General features: G+C 45.5%; 1 pseudogene; it reads right to left on the bottom strand.

The window, feature by feature from the left end:
- Positions 1-307: 307 nt before the first annotated feature.
- Positions 308-13,553, bottom strand: part of LOC147117667 (uncharacterized) — a 68,991-nt pseudogene continuing 55,745 nt past the window's right edge.

Genomic DNA, 13,553 nt, shown 5'->3' with positions numbered 1-13,553 from the left:
TGCCAACATTATTTTTTCACATCAATCAAAAGACTACTGTGAACCTAAAACTGTTTGAAGGCTCTAGACATTTCCCTAATTTTACTTTATAGCTTTGATCATTAGAAAGTGGCAGAAACTAATTTGCGCAGATATTATGTGAAAGAAGATGATCGCATTTTGAAAGCTGGATAGATCTTTCAGCCCCCAATGGTTTGATAAATCGAGTCCACTGTTGAAGAAACAAAACTATTGCAGCTGTTCAAAAGTGGTCTGTGTAGAGACACGCAACAATAAATCAGTATCAGCAGAATGAAAATAAGACCAATCATTTGTGTATTTCATTCAGCCCTTTCACGTAATTCTAAAGTGAACAACACAGAGACATCAAATACGCATGAGAATTCTAAATATGAGGTCTGGGCTTTTTAAAAGGAACAAAGGACGCCAAGATTGTATGTAAGATATGTAAGATGGTTAAATTCCACAAAAGACCAATTGAAGGGTGGCATGTACAGTACTAAGTTGATTTCACAGAGATGTTATCATCTCCAGGCCCTGAAATTACTGGCACAAGACTGCAGGGATTGTGTAATTGGCACTTTCTCAGTTGGAACAACCACAGAATTTACATCCAATGAACTGGCCTAATTCAGATGCAGATTAATAATCTACAATGTTGTTTTGCCACAGGTGTAGTCATTAAAAAATTATTTTAGTTTCATAAATCATGTGGAGTCCTGTGTTTTAAGAAATCTCAACATGTATTGTTAAGATGACATATATAAAAAATGACTTCTATAATGGGCCCCAAATGAGTGCAATACATTTAACAAACTCTGTTTATATATTCCTCTTATAAAACCAATAAAAAGTCCATTTAAAAATAAAACAAAAAACTTCAATGGAGTGTAAAATCGGGTGAGATTGTAAAATGGGCGTTCAATCCAAACCATCCCTGTTATTGGGTTGGGTTAAGATCGGGGCATTTGTTACATAGATAAAATACTAACTTGTGTTGTAATATTAATTCTGTTTTAGAACTAAGCTGTTTTTCAAATGTTGAAAATGTTATATTTCCCTTCCTTATGCTGAAATTTGCCTTGGGCAGTAGTGCAAAACAGCTAATAGTGAACCAATAGCCCATTTTCCATTCCAGCCGGTTTTGACATTAACTTTAATGGAAAGTAAAATTGGGCGGGGAGTATAACGGGCATCCGACGCAAACCCACCCATTTTCCAGCCCGGTGGGTTCAGTTAAAATCGATTCTGCAATCTGTGCTCCCATTGAGTGACCGGAGTATCACAATTCCGAGACTCTGGAATCCAATTGATCTAAAGTCCAAAATATTACAGACTATACTTTGGACTCTACTCATTGCTAATGTTAATCAATTCAATATCTAACTAATTCTTTGTACATATGGGAACAGTGAGTACTTAAACTCACTTTCGTGGGCTTTTTTACAGAGGCCAGTGTCGGGAGGAGCAGAGAGCGGTGGTACAGTGAGTACTTAACCTCACTTTCATGGGCTTTTTTACAGAGGCCAGTGTCGGGAGGAGCAGAGAGCGGTGGTACAGTGAGTACTTAAACTCACTTTTGCGGGCTTTTTTACAGAGGCCTGTGTCGGGAGGAGCAGAGAGCGATGGTACAGTGAGTCCTTAACCTCACTTTTGTGGGCTTTTTTACAGAGGCCAGTGTTGGGAGGAGCAGAGAGCGGCAGTACAGTGAGTACTTAAACTCACTTTCGCGGGCTTTCTTTCAGAGGCTTACCAATCTCACAGACTGGCGGCGGCGTTCCGGAGCCACGTCACGATTCAAAAAGTGACATGGGTAAGAGGAAGCAGCTGATTGAGTGAGTACAGCCAGGTGAGTACTTATACTACTGTATAGTTTGACAGTTAAGATTAATAGTTTATAAAATTTAGAAGGTCTTAATTTTTGTGGTTATAGTATCTAAGGTCTCTGTTGTGTATCGGGGACTGCTAGTAACCAAAGGCCCTTGAGTATATCATTTAATTGTAGTGTAATTAGTGGTATTGATTTGATTTAATTTAATTTAAATTAATTAAAGGGTAAGTCATGGCAGGACAGCTCGGCCCCGTGGCATGCTCCTCCTGCACTATGTGGGAAATCAGGGACACTTCAGTGTCCCTGACAACCATGTGTGCGGGAAGTGTATCCAGCTGCAGCTACTGACAGACCGCATTGCAGCGCCGGAGCTGCGAATGGATACATACTGGAGCATTCACGATGCTGAGGACTTCATGGATAGCACGTTTAGAGAGTTGGTCACACCGCAGGTAAAGGCTGCACAGGCAGGAAGGGAATGGGTGACCACCAGGCAGAGTAGTAGGTGCAGGCAGGTAGTGCAGGGGTCCCCTGTGGCCATCCCCCTCTCAAACAGATATACCAATTTGGATATTGTTGAGGGAGATGGGTTATTGGGGGAAGGCAGCAGCAGCTAACTTCCTGGCACCACAGGTGTTTCTGCTGCACAGGACGGGAGGAAAAAGAGTGGGAGAGCTATAGTGATAGGGGATTCTATTGTAAGGGGAATAGATAGGCATTTCTGCGGCCGCAAATGAGACTCCAGGATGGTATGTTGCCTCCCTGGTGCAAGGGTCAAGGATGTCTCGGGGTGGCTGCAGGGCATTCTGGAGTGGGAGGGTGAACAACCAGTTGTCGTGGTGCATATAGGTACCAATGATATAGGTAAAAAATGGGATGAGGTCCTAAAAGCTGAATATAGGGAGTTAGGAGGTAAATAAAAAAATAGGACCTCCAAAAGGTAGTAATCTCAGGATTGCTACCAGTGCCACGTGCTAGTCAGAGTAGAAATAGAAGGATATTTCAGATGAATACGTGGCTAGAAGAATGGTGCAAGGGGGAGGGATTCAAATTCCTGGGACATTGGAACCAGTTCTGGGGGAGGTGGGACCAGTACAAACTGGACGGTTTGCACCTGGGCGGGACCAGGACCTATGTCCTAGGAGGAGTGTTTGCTAGTGCTGTTGGGGAGGGTTTAATCTAAAATAGCAGGGGGTTGGGAACCTGTGCAGGGAGACAGAGGAAAGGGAAGCAAGGATAGAAACAAAAGACAGGAAGGAGAAAAGCAAAAGTGGAAGGCAGAGAAATCAAGGGTGTAAATCAAACAGAGCTACAGTAAATAATAATTCTAAAAGCACTAAGAGTGTTAAAAAAAAACAAGCCTGAAGGCTTTGTGTCTTAATGCGAGGAGCATTCATAATAAGGTGGATGAATTAGCTGCGCAAATAGATGTAAACGGATATGATGTAATTGGAATTATGGAGACATGGCTCCAGGTTCACCAAGGCTGGGAATTCAACATCCAGGGGTATTCAATATTCAGGAAGGACAGGCAAAAAGGAAAAGGAGGTGGGGTAGCATTGCTAGTTAAAGAGGAGCTTAACACAATAGTAAGGAAGGATATTAGCTCTGATGATGTGGAATCTGTATGGGTAGAGCTGAGAAATACCAAGGGGCAGAAAACATTAGTGGGAGTTGTAAACAGACCCCCAAACAGTAATGCTGAGGTTGGAGATGGCATTAACCGGGAAATTAGAGATGCGTGCAATAAGGGCACAGCAGTTATCATGGGTGACTTTAATCTACATATAGATTGGGCTAACCAAATTAGTAACAATACTGTGAAGGAGGAATTCCTGGAGTGTATACGAGATGGTTTCCTGGACCAATATGTCGAGGAACCAAATAGAGATCAGGTCATCTTAGACTGGGTATTATGTAATGAGAAAGGATTAATTAGCAATGTTGTTGTGCGAGGCCCCTTGGGGCGGAGCGATCATAATATGATAGAATTCTTCATTAAGATGGAGAGTGAAGTAGTTGACTCAGAGATTAGGGTCCTGAATTTAAATGAAGGAAACTACGATGGTATGAGGTGCGAGTTGGCTAGGATGGATTGGGGATCGTTACTTAAAGGGTTGACGGTGGATAGGCAATGGCAAACATTTAAAGATCGCATGGATGAACTACAGAATTTGTTATAGATAGATTATGAGAGTAAGCTTGCAGGGAACATAAAAACTGACTGTAAAAGCTTCTATAGATATGTGAAGAGAGAAAGATTGGTGAAGTCAAGTGTAGGTCCCTTGCAGTCAGAGTCAGGGGAATTTATAACGGGGAAGAAAGAAATGGCAGACCAATTAAATACATACTTTGGTTCTTGTCATAAATCGCAACTTCTACAAGAAGTAACTCAGGAAGTACTACTGGACAGCCAGCTGAGGGCGCTATCCGAGGAGTATAAATACTCAGGCGTGGGCCCAACTTGGCCAGAGACAATCTGGAAACAGGAAGCTAGTGACTACTAACTAGACCTTCATGTTTTGTTACAAGTCGACTAAAGCCTTGCTTTATGTACAACCAAGTGCGTAGTGAGTCTTTATTACATCAATTTAATTGACTTGTTATCGTCTCCATGCTTTGGGTGATTCGGAGCAACCAGCTTCAACTCGAACCGCAGAAAGGAACTTGGGCAAGAAACTGATCCATCATGGAAAAACTCCTTAGACCCACTCGTCTCGACCTGGACCCGAATGCACCTGTGGCAGCGAAGTTTTGGAAGCATTGGTTTCGTACCTTTTAGCAACTTTCTTGAAGAACGTGGGGCGGATGCCCCTAATAAGTTATGAATGCTTATTAACTACGTATCCCCTCACGTGTATGATTATATTGAGGACTGTATAGACTACGATGCTGCTATCCAAATTTTACAGCAGCTATATGTCAAGTCCCCGAATGAAATATTTGCTCAACACCTACTGGCCACAACTCAGCAGCAGCCTGGGGAATCACTCGATGAATTCCTCCAGAAACTTCGCAGGCTCGGCAAAGATTGTAACCTTAAAGCGGTTACAGCTGAACAGTATCAAGAGGAACTAATCCTCGATTCCTTTATCAATGGGATTGCGTCCCCTTTTATACGTCAGCGCCTGCTGGAAAATAAAACCCTCAATTTATGGGCTGCTTATGACCAGGCGTGTTCCCTGGACTTGGCCAAGAAGAATGCAGACACTTATCTCCCACCACGTGCACGGGCGGCGGCTATCACCTTTAATGAGTCTTTCGATATGTCTCGGACGGATGCCCCCGCTGATGATGACTCTACTCTAACGGGCGACGACCCTACCCTAGAGGCCTTCGCTGATGACGACCCTGCCCTAGCAACATCCTGGCAATCAGGAAGAAAGTGTTTCTTTTGTGGAGGTATGTTCCATTACAGAAAATTTTGCCTGGCTTGTAATGCGACCTGCAATCATTGCAGCAAGAAAGGACACTTTTCCAAGGTATGCCAGTCACGGGCCTCTGCTAACAAGAAAGGCCGCTCCTCTAAAGTATACCGGTCGAGAGCTCCTGTTAGCTTCACGGCTGCTATCTATGGAGCTGCTCCTCCCCCAAGAACCACTGCTAAGGCTGCAGCTGCCGAAGGAAAAATTGCCCCTCCTCCTATCACAGCTGTTTTTCCCCAAAGTTTGTCCCATGCAGCCACGAAGGTTTCAGTAAATGGGCACACTCTAAGTGCGCTAATCGACTCCTGCAGCTCTGACAGCTTCATTAGTAAGCGGGCTGTCAGCAGGTTAAAACTACGCATTTATCCCTCGGACAGGGAGATTGCAATGGTTCTGACGACTCTGACCACCAATTCTTCTGGCTTCTGTCTTGTCAACCTCATCCTCAATGGCCGCACTTATCTCTCCACCCGGCTCGGAGTACTCAAAAACTTATGCAGCGATGTGCTTCTGGGACAGGACTTCCAGAAGCAGCACAAAAGACTCACTTTTGAGTTTGGAGGGTCGAAGCCGGAGCTTACCATTTCTAAGGTGCCATTTTGTGCACTCTCGGCGGCCTTACTCGGTGAGCCCTCCCTGTTTGCCAATCTCTCCCCCCGCTGTAAACCCATAGCCACCAAATCATGGCGCTTTAGCCAAGACGACCGAGCATTTATCGAGGCAGAAATCTCTCGCCTTTTAGCTGACGGTATTATCGCGCCGTGTTCATCTCCCTGGCGGGCTCAAGTCGCCGTTGTGAAAAACCCTTTAAAACAACATAAGAAACGTCTGTGTATTGATTATTCGCAGACTATTAATCAATATACCGATCTGGATGCCTACCCGCTACCACGCATAGATGACATGTTCAACAACCTTGCCAAATACAAGGTATTTTCAACCTTCGATTTAAAGAGCGCATACCATCAGGTACCGCTGAAAGACTCTGACAAAAAGTATACGGCCTTTGAGGCCAATGGTCGGCTTTATCAGTTTTGTCGCCTTCCATTTGGGGTCACCAATGGGGTGGCCGTCTTCCAACGGGCAATGGATGGCCTAGTCTGGCAAGAGAACTTGATGGATACCTTTCCGTATTTAGACAATATCACTATTGCCGGCCATGATCAAAAGGAGCATGACGCCAATCTTCAGAGATTTTTTGGCGTTCTCCGTCATCGCCACTTAACGTTAAACGAATCCAAATCGGTGAAATCGGTGCCATCAGTGAACATTCTTGGCTACTGGGTGGGCAACGGTGTTATTAAACCGGACCCAGAGCGACTTTGTCCACTTCAGGAGCTCCCTCCCCCTACCAATCTCGGCTCTCTTCGTCGGGCACTTGGCATGTTTGCTTATTACGCAAAGTGGATACCTCACTTCTCCGATAAAATACAGCCCCTGCTTCATGTGAAGCCTTTTCCATTGGAAGCAATGGCTATTTCTACCTTCAATCTCCTCAAACGACAGCTGGAGAAAGCCACGCTTCGCTCCATTGATGAAAACCTTCCTTTTGTGGTCGAATGCAATGCATCGGAGGTGGCGATCTCGGCTACCTTGAATTAAGGTGGTCGACCCGTGGCATTCCTATCCAGAACCTTGCAGGGTAGCGCGCTCCATTACCCCCCCGTCGAGAAGGAGGCTACAGCCATCATCGAGGTTGTATGCCAATGGAGTCATTTTCTTGCTCGGCGTCATTTCACGCTCATAACTGACCAACGCTCTGTGGCCTTCATGTTGGATAACCGGAAGCGCACGAAAGTCAAAAATAATAAAATTCAACTCTGGAGGATGGAGATGGCCACCTTTGGATATACTATCCGTTACCAACCCAGCAAACAGAATGTGGCCCCAGATACCTTCACACGGGCATTTTGCTCTTCAATGTCAATGTCGACTCTGGCGGATCTGCATATGGACTTATGCCATCCTGGCGTTACCCATATGTTGCACTTTGTGCACTCCAAAAATCTAACATTCTCAACGGAGGATGTAAAGAAAACATGCTCCTCCTGTAGGATTTGTGCAGAATTGAAACCACAATTCTTCCGCCCATCAGATGGCTTACTCATACATGCAATGCAGCCTATGCAGAGGCTCAGCATAGACTTTAAAGGGCCATTGCCTTCGTCGACGCGGAACACCTACCTACTTACGATGGTAGACGAGTATTCACGCTTTCCCTTTGCCTTCCCCTGTCCTAATATGCTTACCTCTATGGTAATTAAATGCCTCGATCAGGTCTTTTCCCTTTGCGGGACGGCCAATTTTATCCACACGGATCGGGGTCCCTCCTTTATGTCGAGTGAACTAAATGACTATGGCTATTTTTGGTCCGCCTAGTCCATTAAAGGACTTCCAAACCTTTTAGGGAGGAAGAATGTCATAAATCGCAACTTCTACAAGAAGTAACTCAGGAAGTACTACTGGACGGCCAGCTGAGGGCGCCGTCCGAGGAGTATAAATACTCGGGCGTGGGCCCAACTTGGCCAGAGACAATCTGGAAACAGGAAGCTAGCGACTACTAACTAGACCTCCATGTTTTGTTACAAGTCGATTAAAGCCTTGCTTTATGTTCAACCAAGTGCGTAGTGAGTCTTTATTACGTCAGTTCTGTCTTCACAAAGGAGGACACAAATAACCTTCCAGAGATGTCGGGGAACATAGGGTCTAATGAGAGGGAGGAATTGAATGAAATCAGTATTTGTAGGGAAATGGTGTTAGGGAAATTGATGGCATTGAAGGCCGATAAATCCCCAGGGCCTGATAATCTACATCCTAGGGTAATTAAGGAAGTGGCCCTAGAAATAGTAGATGCATTGCTGGTCATCTTCCAAAATTCTATAGATTCTGGAATAGTTCCCATGGATTGGAGGGTAGCTAATGTAACCCCACTATTTAAAAAAGGTGGTAGAGAGAAAACGGGGAATTATAAGCCTGACATCGGTAGTGGGGAAAATGCAAGAGTCCATTATAAAATATGTAATAGCAGAGCACTTGGAAAACAGTGACAGGATCGGACAAAGTCAACATGGATTTACAAAAGGTAAATCATGCTTGACTAATCTACTGGAATTTTTTGAGGATGTAACTGGTAGAATAGATAAGGGAGAACCAGTGGATGTGGTGTATTTGGACTTTCAGAAGGCTTTCGATAAAGTCCCGCATAAGAGATTGGCGTGCAAAGTTAAAGCACTTGGGATTGTGGGTAAGGTACTGACTTGGATAGAGAACTGTTTGGCAGACTGGAAGCAAAGAGTTGGAATAAACGGGTCTTTTTCCGAGTGGCAGGCAGTGACTAGCGGGGTACCGCAGGGATCGGTGATAGGACCCCAGCTATTCACAATATATATATTAATGATCTAGATGAGGGAACTAGATGTAATATCTCCAAAGTTTGCAGATGACACAAAGCTGGGTGGGTGTATGTGCTGCGAGGAGGATGCAGAGAAACTCCAGTATGATTTGGACAGGTTGGGTGATTGGGCAGATGCATGGCAGATGCAGTATAATGTGGATAAATGCGAGGTTATCCATTTTGGTGGCAAAAACAGGAAGACAAATTATTATCTGAACGGCAATAGATTGGGAAAAGGGGAAGTGCAACGAGACCTGGGAGTCCTTGTGCACTAGTTGCTGAAGGTAAGCATGCAGGTGCAGCAGGCGGTTAAGAACGCAAATGGTATGTTGGCCTTTATAGCGAGAGGATTCGAGTACAGGAGCAAGGATGTCTTGCTGCAGTTGTACAGGGCCTTGGTGAGACCACACCTTGAGCATTGTGAAAGCAAAATACTGCGGATGCTGGAAATCCGAAATAACAACAGGAAAAACTCAGCAGGCCAGGCAGCATCGGTGGAGAGAGAAACAGAGTTAACATTTCAGGAACTCTGTTTCTCTCTCCACCGATGCTGCCTGGCCTGCTAAATTTTTCCATCATTTCCTGTTGTTATTTCCTTGAGTATTGTGTGCAGTTTTGGTCACCTTATCTGAGGAAGGATGTTCTTGCCATGAAGATTCACCAGACTGATACCTGGGATGGCAAGAATGATGTATGAAGAGAGATTGTGTCGATTAGGCTTATATTCGCTAGAGTTTAGAAGAATGAGAGGGGATCTCATTGAAACTTATAAAATTCTAACAGGACTAGACAAACTAGATGCAGGAAGGATGTTCCTGATGGCTGGGGAGTCCAGTACCAGGGATAAGGATAAGGGGTAAGCCATTTCGGACTGAGATGAGGAGCAATTTCTTCACCCAGAGAGTGGTGAACCTGTGGAATTCTCTACCACAGAAGGCAGTTGAGGCCAACTTATTAAATATATTCAAGAAGGAGTTAGATATATTTCTTAAGGCTAAGGGGATCAAGGGATATGGGGAGAAGGCAGGGACAGGGTGACATGAATCTTGTCATTCATGTGGAAATGACTTATGAAGTAATACTGGGTGGCCTGCTGGTGGCGCTGTCCAGGGAGAGTATAAATACTCGGGCATGGGCCCAGCTTGCTCAGGACATTCTTTAACAGGAACTAGTGAAGGACACAACTAGTTCTCCATGTTGAAAAACAGTTGATTAAAGCCTTGTTTAATACTTAGACCAAGTGCCTAGTAGTTTACTTATGTCACAGGGTACTGAATTCAGATGGTCAGCCATGATCTCATTAAATGGCAGAACAGGCTCGAGGGGACGAATGGCCTACTCCTGCTCCTATCTTCTATGTTTCTATGTTTACCTTTAACTTATAAATTTTTGCTTTCTGTTTTACAAACAGCTGATACCAATTGAAGGAACACTCTTATTCCTTTGTAAGATTTGCTGTGATGGAAATTAATAGGAAGTCTGCTGCGAATCAAATTGGCAGATAATCTCAGCAACCTGACCTTGATTCCCTGCAAAATGATTAGTTCTGTACTGCAAGCTGGCAATCACATCTGGTCCTGATGATGCTTTTGCAGGGCAGTGGAAGAGCTGGAAGATAAATTGATTATTTAAGTAGGTTCTATAATAAAGCCTTTTGTCAAGATTGAATTCTTGCAGTATTAGTGTTAGTGTTGTTTGCACCTTACACAGAGACAACAGGATGAATTGTCGCTATAAATGCATTTTTCTTCTATGAGTCAGTGTTTTATTTTATTTGTTCACAGGATGTGGGCATCACTGGCAAGGCTAGCATTTATTGCCCATCCCTAATTGCCCTTGAGAAGGTGGTGGTGAGCCGCCTTTTTGAACCGCTGCAGTTCATGAGGTGAAGGTACCCCCACAGTGCTGTTAGAGAGGGAGTTCCAGGATTCAGACCCACCAACGATGAAGGATCGGCAATATATTTTCAAGTTAGGATGGTGTGTGACTTGGAGGGGAACTTAGAGGTGATGGCGTTCCCATGCTCCTGCTGTCCCTGTCCTTCTATGTGGTAGATGTCGCGGGTTTGGGAGGTGGTGTCGAAGAAGCCTTGGCTAGTTGCTGCAGTGCATCTTGTAGATGGTACACACTGCAGCCACGGTGCACTGGTGGTGGAGGGAGTGAATGTTTAAGGTGGTGGATGGGGTGCCAATCAAACGGGTTGCTTTGCCTGGATGGTGTTGAGCTTCTCGAGTGTTGTTGGAGCTGTACTCATCCAGGCAAGTGGAGAGGATTCCATCACACTCCTGACTTGTGCCTTGTAGATGGTGGCAAGGCTTTGGGGAGTCAGGAAGTGAGTCACTCGCCGCAGAATACCCAGCCTCTGACCTGCTCTTGTAGCCACAGCATTTATGTGACTGGTTCAATTATGTTCCTGGTCAATGGTGACCCCTCCAGGATGTTGATGGTAGGGGATTCGGTGATGGCAATCCCGTTGAATGTCAAGTGGCAGTGGTTAGACTCTTGTTGGAGATAGTCATTGTCTGGCACTTGTGTGACATGAATGTTACTTGTCACTTATCACCCCAAGCCTGAATATCATCCAGATCTTGCTGCATGCGGGCACGGACTGCTGCATTATCTGAGGAGTTGAGAATGAAACTGAACACTGCAATCATCATCCCACTTCTGACCTTATGATGGAGGGAAGGTCATTGATGAAGCAGCTGAAGATGGTTGGAACTAGGACACTGCCTTAAGAACCCTTGCAGCGATGACCTGGGGCTGAGATGATTGGCCTTCCACAACCACAACCATCTTCCTTTTAGCTAGGTATGACTCCAGCCAGTGGAGAGTTTTCCCCCTGATTCCCATTGATTTCAATTTTACTAGGGCTCCTTGATATCACACTTGGTCAAATGCAGCCTTGATGTCAAGGGCAGTCACTTTCACCTCACCTCTGGAATTCAGCTCCTTTGTCCATGTTTGGACCAAGGCTGTAATGAGGTCTGGAGCAAAATCCAAAACTGCCTCATCGGTTTTCATGGTTGTGCCTTAATTAAATAAAACAGGCCAGCTGGCAGTGTTAATTGCACTGCTTATAGGCAGCTCATCATTGGGGTGGGCAGCAAATCTGACAGGGCAGAGACTGACCTGGGCCTGCAGCTGCACCTTAAAAGGGGGGGTGGACAAGATTGGCCAGTCAATGCAGCAGCAGATTAAAGCAGCAGGGAAATGTAAATGCACGCCAAGCCGTAAGCAATTAAACTGAAGGAGGTCTTTAAACCTTAAGGGCTGAATTTTTACCTTGGAGTCGCGATGTGTGCAGGGGGACCGTGGATCACGTCGGGAACCCGGAAGTTGGAGAGGCGCGTTTTGCGGTTGCTTTTTAACAAAACCACTGCAATTGAGTCAGACTTCTGGGTTTCCCGACCAATTAACTGGAGCGGGTCCGATGACGTCACGGATGACTCGACTTCAGCTGAGCTACTTAAAGGAGCAATGCACAGATATCGCTTGAAGGTTGAAGCTAGATTCTGACGGGGGGAAATTGTTTGCGCTTTAATACTTTGACAATACTAAATCCTTAATTATGCAGAGTCATAGAATCATAGTAATTTTCAGCACAGAAGGAGGCCTTTCGGCCCATCTTGTCCATGCCGTCCGACAAAGAGCTATCCAGCCTAATCGCACTTTCCAGCTCTTGGTCCGGAGCCCTGTAGGTTACGGCACTTCAAGTACATATCCAAGTACTTTTTAAATGTGATGAGGGATCCTGCCTCTACCACCCTTTCAGGCAGTGAGTTCCAGACCCCACCACCCTCTGGGTGAAAAAATTTCTCCTCAAACCCCCTCTAAACCTCCGACCAATTACTTTAAATCTATGCCGCCTGCTTATAGACCCTTCTGCTAAGGGAAATAGGTCCTTCCTATCTAATCTATCTAGGCCGCTCATAATTTTAGACACCTCAATTAGGTCTCCACTCAGCCTTCTCTGTTCCAAAGAAAACAACCCCAGCCTATCCAATCTTTCCTCATAGCTAAAATTCCCCAGCCCAGGCAACATCCTCGTAAATCTCCTCTGCACCCCCTCTCGTGCAATCACATCCTCCCTGTAATGTGGTGACCAGAACTGCATGCAGTATTCTAGCTGCGGCCTAACTAGTGTTTTATACAGTTCAAGCATAACCTCCTTGCTCTTATATTCTATGCCTCGGCTAATAAAGCAAGTATCCCGTATGCCTTCTTAACCACCTTCTCTACCTGTCCTGCTACCTTCAGGGATCTGTGGACATGCACTCCAAGATACCACGTTAGCAGTCCTCCAGTCCTCTGGCACCACACCTGTAGCCAGAGAGGATTGGAAAATGATGGTCAAAGCTGTAATGTATGTACCTTTAAGGGGGGAACTACTTTCTACAGCTCATGTATACTGTAGTACCGGCAGTGACCACACCTGTATATAACGCTGAGCAGTAATCTGTTGTTTCAGTTGCAGTTTGAACCACGTTGAGTAAACACCTGTTGTACCGTTCTCTGCAGTCCTTTTCTTATTATTATACGGACGTAACAGTGGCGACGAGCATGTTCGAACCTACCTGCAACTCTGCATCACCTCCCAGGGATTCGCTCCTGGAGAACAGTGGAAGAAGGTCGAGTCCAGAAACACGGGCATCGATCACGGGCAACCGCCCAGTCATCCAGCGGAGATTTGAGCATCGCAGGGGAGGCTGTCGAGAGCCAGGCTTGGCTTTCCAGTCACGGTGGTCCAGCAAAACGGGCTGGCAACAGGTACTGCACAGACCCTTCCCGGACAGCGACGGGTTGAGCCCGACCGAGTGGCACAGAAAAAGGCCGAGCAGCGTTGACGGGGGAGAGAGAGAGGGCAGAGCGCACAGGATGCAGTTGGTGTTCAGGACCGAGC

This window comes from Somniosus microcephalus, chromosome 5, assembly GCF_052327205.1.
Source record: "Somniosus microcephalus isolate GS21.2 chromosome 5, FLI_Smic_1.0, whole genome shotgun sequence".
Classification (NCBI taxonomy): Eukaryota; Metazoa; Chordata; class Chondrichthyes; order Squaliformes; family Somniosidae; genus Somniosus; species Somniosus microcephalus.
Note: the sequence above shows the minus strand (reverse complement) of the source record. Positions and strands in the feature narration are given on the sequence as shown.